General features: G+C 42.1%; 1 protein-coding gene across 8 annotated transcripts in view; it reads right to left on the bottom strand.

Moving 5' to 3' along the window:
• The window catches only part of PUM2 (pumilio RNA binding family member 2), a 76459-nt gene extending 65799 nt beyond the window's left edge, over positions 1–10660 (bottom strand). For 4 of the 8 annotated variants that reach the window (XM_048299892.1, XM_048299897.1, XM_048299893.1 and 1 more), the window contains exon 1: positions 10550–10659. The gene's annotated coding sequence lies outside the window, so the exon portion shown is untranslated. Of the gene's footprint in view, positions 1–10280; positions 10300–10549 lie in introns of those variants that run through there. The other 4 variants (XM_048299890.1, XM_048299891.1, XM_048299898.1 and 1 more) reach the window with 3 other exon arrangements.
• Positions 10661–12533: the final 1873 nt, after the last annotated feature.

Raw genomic sequence — 12533 nt, 5'->3', positions numbered from 1 at the left:
AATTATTTATATGTTGCACAGTTGATTAACACTTGGAAAAGTTTTAAACAATCTGTTTATGAAAATTATTTTGAAATCACCTTAAAATAGTTATTTTTCACAATTATACTTCACTCAAACTCAAGTAAAAGTTGCAAACAGAGTAGGAAATTAAAAAAATGGACTGCAAGCATATTTAGATTTCTAGGGACAATTTTAAGTAAAATCTATAAAAGGAAGAACTAATGATTGAGGAAATGCAATTCCCACTGTAAGGTCAGGAAACAGATTATGTTGTTCTCAATTTGAATGAAGAGATTATGTTCATTGTTTCAAGGGGTGGCTACATGACTGTGAGGTCTCATATGGAAAAACGATTTCCCAATTTCTATTGCACAAACATATTAGTCTTATTTGAACAACAAACAAAATAATCATATTAAAACCAAGGCAAAATTTTTGCTAATTGTCGTCCGTTTCGTCCTGGTAAGTATTTGCACATTTTATTAGTTTAATAGCATCTATACATTTTCTCATGGCTATTATTAGCTCTAGTAGACCCCCACGGAAGTCATGACGGATACTTGCAAAAACCGGTACGTACAGCTTCTCCTCCAGACCACAAAAGTGTTGAAAAGCTCTTGAACTCAGTAAGACTCTTCCCTTTGTTCTCTCCTCTTCCCCTCCAAGGAAGGGTTTTTCTTTGTTACAGCAGCTACTCACAAAACTTCGAGATGTTTGTCAACTCTAACACAAATGATTTGCTGCAACTGCAGCTCAACTGAAACTTTGTGTAAAGACACAATTTACGTTCTTTTGTTTATAGCACCACTACCCTTTGGATTTTTGGAAAAGACTGCTACAGCCAAAGCTTTTCTCTGTCAGTCTTGTTTCTCAACTCTTGCTTGTTCAAAACCAAGAAAAAAAGACACACACAGGTCATGTTAAAATTCACAACCCTAAGTATTTTGATTAAACTAATGAAGTGTTTAACTACCTTCAACATCACGGAGGAAAGTAGATGGAGCCGAACAAGGAAAAGACAGGACAAGTAGCTTGGGCAGCACCACGCTGCTGTAGCTCTTTGCTTCACTATGTGGGAAGAACATCCGCAAGTAGTCTGACATCCTAGAAAAAAATATATCCTGAAAAGCTTCCTCTCTGTAACTCCAAATATTACATACTGATTGATGATCTCCAAGCCTTTGTATCCTCGACAATTCTTCATTTCTGAAATCATGTGAATTAATGACAAACAGATCACTACCCTATCTGCAGCTCCATGAGGATGTGAGCAAAAGGATGATGCCACAGCACACAGTGGTTTCCCTCAAATACTCTGCTGGTAAAGAGACTGAAATGTTTTCTTGGTCTTGAGGGAAAGAAAAAAAGTCAAAACCTCAAGTGAAATAGTTTTTATACTTAGTTCATTATCCTTTATATCTCTTTTCACTATTAAATATTTTAAAGAAAGACTAGTGGAAGTCAGGGATGATTATCTCTAGATTAAGGAGTTTATACTTAACTTTGTCAGTGACTGGATGGTCACTACTGTTTTGATATGGAAGGTGACAGTGGTGGTGTCCTGACTCAAATTAACAGTTCTGGCTTTGACATCTTGCACTGAGGGGTTGTGCATGTGTCCATTGAGCCGAGTGTCCAAAAATTTTTGGCTATCACCTCTCATGCAAATGCATGCTGCTCTAGCCTCTGCCCTCTTCTATGCTGCCAATTATTGCATAGAGCGTCCCTCTCTGCCTGCAAAGTAGTTCAAGTCTCTGAAGGGTTGGCCATTAGTAACTCTTGTCCACCACTTCAATTTTTGTTGCTACAGCTGAAGCAGCCATGAAAGAACGCAACAGACTGAAAATGTTTACAATTTGCATGTTTCTGTGCCTCTTACACCGAAATATTTTCTAAGACAATGATGTTAGTTCCGAGTCAGTGGTTGGTTAATGTGGACACCAATGTGTACACTTAGCAAAAGGAATTTTCCATTTCAACCAAGTCTGGAATCCCATTCGACAGAGGTGTGTTTTGAGTTTCCCGCTCTTCTCTTAAATGTGTGTGCCACCTGGAGTTCTTCCATTAATCTTGAAAATTTCCAAATCAGCATGCATTAAACCTCAATACTGCCATGGATCTCCACGATAACCCACTTGATCTTTCCCTGTGCTATCAAAGGCCTCTAATGCTACTGTGCATCAACACAGAATATTTCAGCTGGAAGGAATCTTCTAATCCAACTACGTGATCACTTGATCACTGACCAAAAGTTCAAGTATCTTATTAATGGCACAAACTGCCTTCCAACTATTGACACTTCAGTGATAATTCACATAGTTCACTCCTCAATAACCCCTTACAAGGGACACTGACAAGCAATTACTCAGTCTTTCAAACACAGTAAAAATTAAATATCCCACTAATCAAATAATTATCTTTACAAAAAGATATTGTCTTGCCTTGTATTCACTTCTTTTGAAGATATTTCAGATGGCTTTCAGAAGACCAAGATAATGTTTCCCTAGTCTTCCCAGAAATCATTTCTTGCAATTAATGAAGTACATTTATCAACTTCTTATTCTCTTACTGAGCTTCTTTAGCACTTTAACTAATTTGAAGATTCTTCACAATCCATCAGTGACTCCAACCAAGCTGATCTGTTCCTCTTACTGCTCCCAACAACCACTCTTTCAATTTGCTTCTATGTATCACCCAGTGTCAGTCAAAAAGTATCATCCTGGTATGAAAGTGGGTACAAGGTTCTTCCACATTCTGTATTTACTTTAATCCACAAGTTAAGGCCTCAGGTTCATGCGACTTACTTGACAGAAGGCTATTCCTAGAAGACTGGATCAAGCACAGTGCTGGGGAGAAGTTCTTGGGGTTTTGGTGGAGAGCTGGGGTTGTTCAGCCTGGAGAAGAGAAGGCTCCCAGAAGACCTTAGTGAACCTTCCAGTACTGAGAGGTTACAGGAAAGCTGAACCAAAGCATGGAGGGATTGGGCAAGGATAAATGGGGTAAATGGTTTTAAACTGACCGAGGGCAGGTTTACAGCAGGTATTTGGAAGAAATTCTTTACCGTGAGGTTGGTGAGGCATGGCATAGGCTTCCCAGAGAAGCTGTGGATACCCTATCCTGAGAAGTGTTCAAGGCCAGGCTGGACGGGGCTTTGAGCAACCTGATCCAGGGGAAGCTGTCCCTGCCCATGGCGGGGGTGCTTGGAACTGGATGATCTTTAAGGTCACTTCCAACCCAGACCATTCAGTGATTCTTTGAACGTCAGACATTACAAGATGTTTATCTACTATATTTGCTTCTACTAGTTTTCTTTCAGTCTTTGGTTTTTTTTTTTGAATGCATAAAAAAATTCTACCTTTAATATTTTAACCTACACAGTCTGTAGCAGACACAGAACATAATCCCAGCTAAACTCCTTCCACTGTTCGCATAAATACAGATTTTAGAAAACACACTTCTTTAGTACTTCTAACTTACAGTTTTCTGTTCTTCAAAAAACAAACAAACAATCCCCAAACAAAATCCAATACACCCCCAACAAAACAGCAACTTCTATCTTAACTAAATCCCAAACAACACTGGTACACAGAACTCAAATCAAAGAATTGAAATGGAGAAGTCCCCATACCTGTCCTTGATTTCTGCCAGTTTATATTGCTAAGGAAGAATGAGAGCAAATGAGTCAAAAAATGGCACAACAGTAAGGATGATGATTACAGTAAGCTGGAAACTACTATTCCCACATGGATAATGCACAGCAAAGAGTAGTTTCCCCCTCACCAAACCTTCATTCTGCACAGAACCACTGAAGCACTTCAAAATTTAAGAGTAGCTCCTCTGCATCCCCCATTCAAGTGACCAGAAAACACATATGAGGTTCATGACATTCACCTGCAAGAGGAATCCTGAAGTATTTGGATGGACCTAACTGAACAAAACAAAGCTGCTGATAAAGGCACAGCTCTGATCACTGGGGATGGAAAGCAGGTGGCAGAAGGGAGAAGCAACTGTTATTCAGCATTTACTGATCTGTGAATAATTTTACCTACCCAACATATCAGCCTTGAGAAATGCTAGTGAAAATCAGCACCATTACCTGTGCAGCTACCACTAGCAAGGAAAAACTCATCATTTTCATTCTCAGCAAGTGTATCCAAATGGACAAATAGAATATTGTAGAATTTTAGATTTACAAAACTGCTTTATGGTTTCTGTACAAGTAATAAAGAATGTGATACAGCATGAAGCAGGATGTCAGGTAAAAGGTTTTTTATTTTGCTATGTCAGTATAAGAGGAAGGAAATAGTAAAAGGCTAAAGCCAGAAACAAAATGACAAAAGAAATTAAAGAGTGAAAGAACACATGAAGAAAAAGATTAATCCACAACAAGCATTCCTGCTTGTAAGGTCAGCAAATTTTGTTTATTTACATTTGCTCCTATACTTACTACATTTTTTTGAATACAATTCATAAGTCCTTGGGCTTGGGAAGGTGCAAAAAGTTCCTTGTGGACTTAAACTGTGGCACACTACAAGAATCCTGGGGGAGAAAGTAATTTCTACCTTCAAATCCAAACAAAGTTTTTAAAAGAAACTTAGGAAGCTGTATCAATCAAATATTTGAAGGTAAAAGGCTTAAAAATGGCATTTTTTTTCCTTCTGGAGAGTTACATTTTAATCTACACTTAATTCTACTTCTATTTCACCTGAATAAAACATTTTTATCTCTAAGTGTAACAACTAAGACTCAGTACGAAATACATATTACTTCTCATAAAACCTATGAGGAGTGTGTATGTACCTTTTCAAACTGAACCAACTGCTTTGCATAAATTCAAAACTAATTATTTTACCATATTCTGATAAAAAACAGGTACTGAGAGAAACACAAAATGCTCATGCAAGTTAAACAAATGGTTTCAACTGAACATTTCAAAATTATTTTATGCAGTTTCACTTATAACTGCTTTAACAAAATTAACGGCAAGTTTTAGAGTTTAGATTATTACAGCCTTGAAAAAGCAGCTTAATTCACACATACTGTTCTTAAAGATGTGGATTTGACACACAACACCAGCAACTGTTCCAATGAAAAACAAATCCACGACCTACTGCATGACCTACGTGAATGCCAACTCCTGTGGGCCAGCAGTGTTTGCTGGACACACAGCTGTCCTCCAGCCTGCTGCTGGAAGAAATTCCAACTGTGGCATGGAGAACATCCACTGAGAGGTACCTGGATACTGGAAGCATCTGACACCACAGTTACAAGGATGGTGTGAGGAGTGTTTCCACCGGAACTAGGCCCTGAGGTTACTGCAGCTACTGTTCCAGCTGGGGCAACCCCTATTCCAACCCCACTGGCTTCCTGACCAAGGTTCACATGCATCATTCCTCTGATCTTCTGCCAGGACACTTCATTCATGACTAGGAGGACACAAGGAATGCTCATTCCTCATAGAAAGAGGAATTCCTCATAAAAAGAAAAACTCTTGATAACATAAAAGGTTTTCCTACGTATCTTTAAATAAGTAGCTCTTATAATTAGGATTGGGGAAAAAAAAAAGTCTAAGCAATACAAGAACAATATTTACCAGTAAGTATGTTTACTGACTTAAACCTTAAATACCACTGCTAAACTAAGACTCTAAAAGAAAAGAAGTACCACAGAGTGTTTTACAAAACAATATATTAAAGTGGTAGTGCTTCATACATTATAAATGCTTGCCCACGTATTTCCTTGCTAAAACAATCAAAATATAATTTTTGATCACAAAGGCAGCAGCTTCTTTTACATTATTACTCAGCATGATGTGTAAAACCACTAATTCTGTTCTACTGCAATGTCTGATTCTATAATTAGTAATGTAACAAAATAGCACAGAAAACTAACTTCTCTATCTGAACTACATCTCACTCTTACACCCCAGCCTCAGTTGTTCTTTCAAATGTGTTGAGTCACATAACATTCTAACACAGCAATTGATATTAAACATCTCTAACCCAAACAACAGTACATTTGGGGGTCTTCACAAAATAAAGATTTCAGGCTCAGATTAAAATTAAATTTGTCAGCTCACTTGTGAAACATTTAAGACTTGGCTTAAAACAACTATAAATGACAACAGCAAAACACTCTGGTATCGACAAAATCCTCTCAGGAAAAAATACCTGTCCCTGCCTGAACACCCACACTTAATGACCTCCACACATTCTTAATCTACCATAACTGATGTATTATCAACTTTTTAGTATGTGAATGGACATAAATAAAACCCAAAACACCACCTACAATCTAAAACAAGTACCTTAGAAAAAAATTTCAAGTCCAAGAAATGTCTTATTTTTCATGCTAAAGGAAAGCATTAAGTCCAATTAAAATCTAACATATGTGGATAGATATTTAATCAGAATACAACACTTAGATCTCAAATACAGACAAAATAAGCCAGTCCTTTAATCCCTCTACACAATTCTACCTTATTCACTGAGTCTTACAGACCACCAAATGTCACATCTTTAAGGAAATATGTAATATATAGACAGTTACATGGTGGCAGTATTTTTTTATAATCTTGAACAATGTTGGTTTTGTGAGTAATGCAAGATCTAAAGCTACTTGGTCTTATCAGTACTTTTACAGTAGATATTTGCTTATTGTCAAAATACTGTAGTAAAATGAGTTCTGCAACTTCTTCAGACTACATTATTAAGTCATCGTTGTACCATGTCAGAACTTAAATTTAAGCAAGATATATCATAATGGAGATAAACAGAAAATACTTGAAAAATATGAGTCAAGCCTTATTTTTAGGTCAACTACACAAAGTCATTTCCAGCAAGTCTAGCTTTGTGTTTAATCAATACACACACGTGAAGAGTTATGGAACTTAATGCAGCTTTTAAAAACTCACTTCCTCTTTGAAGAGATTTATGACCAAATTCTACATGAAACTTCATATCAGCCATGCGAAATGTATATGACTAGATCAATCCATCACACAAAACTCTTCCTGAGAAAACATGGATGAAATCTAAGAGCAAAGTTATGAGCATAGGTCTGACACAACTCTACTTATTTCCACTAGGATTTACATACTGAAAGCATTATATGGAGAGACAGACAACCAGACATATTACTTGTAACTGAGACCTTTGCCAATACCTTAATGAAGCAAGAGGTAACCTATCCTGGCATTGTATGAAAAATTGAAGTAATCATAACTATAAACCATACACCAGATTACTTAGACCAATGTACATAAATATTTGTTGTCAAAAAATAAGCCTGCCTAGAAAGGCTGTAGATGTGTTTTTAGCACAGCCTGCAGAGGACAGAGGATCATATCACCACTCTAGCTTAGTGCAAATAGATGCATATGCAGAGCTGGCAAAGAAGTCAAATGTAGATTATTACTGAGATACTTTTGCTACAAAGTTCTGCATTTCCTTCTCAACTCCTAAGATGGTCGTCATAACCTCCTCAGATGTATTTCCTCACATACCTACAACTGCTCTTAAATAACCATGTTTAGAAAAAAAAAATCTGTCAAGCAATAATGAAATATAATCTTCAGAGATAAACAGTCTTTATTTGTAAGCTAAACATTTCACATACCAGCTCTTGCCTACTATTCTAAAAGCCACAGCAGGTATTCTGAGTGAGATCCAAACTAAATCTTGCTTTAAAGTTTCCGCATGCAAGATATAAATTTTATACAACTTGTTTGAAATGACACTGAAGCAGCTAGAACCGAATCCTTTACAGGTTTTCATGTAATTTAAAATGCTTTTCCACTACATGACTGTGAAGTGCCTCCAACTTTATTACTAGCAACACTACAAAATTGGTATTATTTGTTATAGGAGCTTTCAAACAAAAGATTTCTTGCCCTGTTTCCAAGACAAATGCCTGGGCACTGGCTTTATGGCAACACTAGAATTGTTGCATTATGAGGAACAAGCAAGACAACAGTTATGTTATGGGTGGGGAAATCCCAATTAAGTGAGGCAAACATCTGCACCTGAATTATCTGAAGAGAAAGAAGATTGATAACTCTCTTACATACCTACACTTTTGACACAATGAAGCATTTATACATCATGTCTACTATCTTATGTTGGTTCCTCTGTAGAGTTTCTATCAAGCTTTTTTTAAAGAAAATACAATGCATTAATGCTTGTTTTACAGGAAATTCTCAACACAGAATTTAACATTCAGGAGAATTTAGGTTTCTTTTTAGAGCAATATACAGTTAATTTTTATATATTCCACATTCAAAAAAAAAGCAGGAAGACATACAAGCAGGAATTCAAACCCTCTACTGGCTTACTTGCTTCTGTGTATAAAAACTTGGTCTAATAATTTTAGGGTTTTGGAAACCACTGTACAAAGAAAAAGATGAAATTATCAAGGAGAATGCTTCTACACATGTTGATTATTCAGTGCACACTCACATATTAAATCAAGGGGAGGGGCAATACCTAAAAGTGAACCAGAAAGGGCTGTTTAAAAATCAGATCTAGTTCACAGGATTCAGCAAGCTGATGTTTTGTTCATGTACTTGCCCTACACATCTGCAACATCTGGCCCACCAAGAACATTGCAGAGAAACACCCAAGGAAAACAGCTACATAAAGCCTTCAGTGTACTTCACAATCCAGTGTAACACTTAATACATACTGTCATAACAAGAGGCATCTTCTCATAAAAAGGCAAGCCCAGCTCTTAGAGCCAACTGCTTGCACTATTAGCTCAGTTACGATGCCAGATACAATTACAGTTGCCTCAGCAGTGTGCCAACACCCTTAACACAGAAGAAAAAGATTCAGTACAGAGTGATACTACATGGAAAAAAAACCCAAACAAACCATTCTTACTAATGCACAGAAAATACTATTCAAATAACATGGCCTTTCATATGTGCAGCAATCACATAATAAACTGCAGAATGTGCATTATCAAGCAGTTTCTCACATGCGTTTGCCTACTAACCATTCTGCTGGGCCAAATTCCAAATTTTCAACTCTTTGAACACTTCAGAAAACTGTCAGGTGATTTGCTGTCATTTCCACACATATAACCCAAACTACACCACCACTAAATTAGCATTTCCCTTTTTATTCGAGTTTCCTTCTCCCACTTCCCTAGAGTATTTATATTCGCATTGACACAGTTGTTGAGCAAAGTAGGCAACATTTCCCTCAGCTTCCCAACAAAACTGCGACTGTTGTTAACATCTGGTTTTAAACCTAGACATGACTAAATGTAACAAAATGCTATGCAAAACTATGTTTTACATGTAAAAATGGTAACGTGGCATAGTAATTATATTTCGAATGCATTCATATCCCACATACCTGAAGAGCAACACCATCAGCTTACTGCAACTACGAAGGCCTGATCTCTCAGTGGAGATGCAACAAAGAGAAAGTAAAATGAACCTCAAAGTACTTTGCTAACATGTGGACTATAAGTGAATATTAGGCGATTTAAAAAGTTTTACCGATTCTAATTGCTCAGAAAAAATCATCCCGAAATCAGGTGGTAAAAACCTCTTTATCACATCTCAAACACGCTGCACATTTTGGTATTAAGCCATCTTGCTACAAACTGTAAACCAGAAGAATAGAAACCGTCCCAAATATATTAATTTTCTCTCAAGGAAATAGGAGTCTGACCTTAGGAAATACACGAAAGAAAACAATGCCAAAACAAAACCCAAAAATCTTTGCACAATAACTGCCACGGAGATTAACCCCAAACTGTTCGCTGTACGCACGACCCACTCAGGACAGGAGGCATTTTCCTCAACTTTTTGTTATTGTGGTCTGCACAGGCACGTTTGAAGCAGAATCAAACCCTACCGCTTCATTGTGTGCTACCAGCTACCGAAGGCATTTGGCCTTCTCGCTGCACTCTCAGGAAGCGGTTATTATCTTTAAGAGCACTAAAAAAAATAACACAAGTTTTTCGTACGTTCGAACAAAGCCCGTGTGATCCCAGCCACGCAATGGCCCGTGGGGTCCGAGCGCCGCCCCCGTCTCCGCTCCCCGCGAGCCGGAGCCCATTGTAGCCCCAGCGCTGCGTCCGCCCCCGTCTGCCCCGGGCCCCCGGCGCTCTCCCGGGCACCAACCCGGCCCCGCACACGCCGCCGGGCCGGGGGCGGCTCCCCCCGAGCCCCTCCGAGAGCACAATGCCGCCCCTCCCTCCCTCCCTCCCTCCCTCCCTCGCTCCCCCGGCGCCGCCGCCCCTCACGGCGCTCGCTCCGTCCCCACCTCGGCGCCGCTCCCGGGCGGACACAAAGGCGGCAAGGCCGCCGCGCAGGCCCCGCGCCGCCCGGTGACCTGCCACAACATGGCCCCCTCCCTCCTCCTCCTCCTCCTCCTCCTCCTCCTCCCTCTCCTCCTCCCTCCCTCCCTCTCCCCTCCCTCGGCGCGCAGCCGAGCCCGCAGACAAAAGGGGGCTGGAGGAAGGGGGGCCCGCCCGCCCGCTCCGTCCGCCCGCGGCCTTCCCAGTGCGGCGCCGGCCCCCCAGGGGTACTCACGGGCTGGCTGGCGGCGATGGAGCCGGAGCGGCCGCTGGGACACGCCTGCTCGCCCGCCGGCCCCTTCCTCCTCCTGCCGCTCCCGCTGGGCACCGCTCCTTCCTGCCTCCCCTCCCGCCCGCCCGGGGCTCACAACAACATGGCGCGGAGGGACAGGGACAGCGAGAGCGCGGCTGAACCTCCCCGGCCGCTCCCCCCGGCCGCCGCCGCCGCCGCTCGGCCCCGCCGCCCCTGCCCGCCCCGGCCCCGCCGCGCCTGCGCGCCCCGGCCCGGCCCGCGGGGAGGCGGAGGGAGGAGGCGGCGGCCCCCGGCCCCTTCCGCCGCGCATGCGCCGCCCGCCGCCCCTCAGCGCGGGCACCGCTGGAAGGCGATGTCCTCGTCCGTGTGCATGTCCTTCCCGCCACGAGACAGGGCTAGCGTTTGTCTGTGTGTGTTTGTGCTCACTTTCATTTGCTGTGTCCAGTTCTGGGCTCCTCAGTGCAAGAAAGACAAGGAGCTACTGGAGAGGGTCCAGCAGAGGCCGCAAAGATGATGTGGGGTCGGGAGCATCACCTGTATGAGAGGACACTGCGGGAGCTGGGCCTGTTCAGTCAAGGGAAAACAGAGAGGGGATCTCATTAATGCATATAAGAATCTCAAAGGCAGGTGCCAAGAGGATCACAGAATCATAGAATATGCTGAGTTGGAAGGGACCCATCAGGGTCATCAAGTCCAACTCCTGGCGCTGTACAGGACATCCCAAGAGTCACACCATGTGCCTTAAAACATTGTCCAAATGCTTCTTGTACTCTCTTAGGCTTGGTGCTGTGACCACTGCCCTGGGGAGCCTGTTCCAGTGCCCAACCAACCTCTGGGCGAAAAACCTTTTCCTGAGGTGTAATCTAAACATCCCCCAACTCAGCTTCAAGCCATTCCCTTGGATCCTGTCACTGGTCACCAGAGAGAAGAGACTTGCCCCTCCACTTCCCCTCATGAGGATGTTGAAGACTGAAATGAGATGTCCCCTCAGTCTCCTCCAGCCTGAAGTGCCTGGCACCTGGATGGTACCAGACTTTTAAGGGGTGCCCAGTGACAGGAGCAGTGGCCATGAACTAAAACACAAGAAGCTCCAGCTCAGCACGAGGAAGAACTTTACATTGAGGGTGGCAGAACACTGGAAAAGGCTGCCCAGGGAGGTCGTAGAATCCTCCTCTCCGGAGACATTCAAAACCCACCTGGATACGTTCCTGTGACCCTGCCTTGGCAGGGGCTGGACTAGATGATTGGCAGAAGTCCCTTCCAACTCTAACAATTCTGTGATTTTAGGCCTTTCAGGTGTGGTGATGGGAGGCAGTGCCCACCTGAGGGCTGGGGAGACAAAGGGAAGGCGAGGCTTGTTTGAGCGTTCCCCAGTGGTCCCTGGTGGCTCCAGAGGTCCCCACACACAGCACCACCTGTGGGATGTGTGTTTGCATGTGTGTGTTACATTAAACAAAAACACATCTCAGCAGTTACTAATTTATTAGTTAACTGCTGTGCTGATAGTTACTGTGTGGTGATTTTGGGCAACGAGCCAATTATTCCTTTCCCATGAGAGAATTAAAGATGGGATTGCTGGTACAGCGGGGCAGTGCTGTCTGTAAATATGGTTCTGTGCTGGTAGACACTGCTAGCGATGGGTCTTGATAATGTTACTCAGTATGAGCATAAATTCTGCATATTCAGCAGCCCCTAAAAATTAGAGGGATCTCTGCATGTCAGTGACATTTTAAAATACGCATTTCACAAGAAAATCCCCTATTTTGCTTTTTTACCCATTCTTCAAGAGCCTGGTTAGAGAGTGCTCCATTTCAGGAAACAGTGACAGATGCCATCCACAGATCAAACCTTCAGACAAAACCTGGCTCTCGGTCCTGTGGGCGCTGCACAGTCGCTGCTGCCGACCCCTTGTTGTGTAGGCAGGGAGGAGTCAGGCCCTGCCTGTCGCAGTGGCTCCAGGCGAGCT

The sequence above is a fragment of the Corvus hawaiiensis genome, chromosome 3, assembly GCF_020740725.1.
Source record: "Corvus hawaiiensis isolate bCorHaw1 chromosome 3, bCorHaw1.pri.cur, whole genome shotgun sequence".
Classification (NCBI taxonomy): domain Eukaryota; kingdom Metazoa; phylum Chordata; class Aves; order Passeriformes; family Corvidae; genus Corvus; species Corvus hawaiiensis.
The sequence above is the reverse complement of the archived record's forward strand: the minus strand, read 5'-3'. Positions and strand labels throughout refer to the sequence as shown.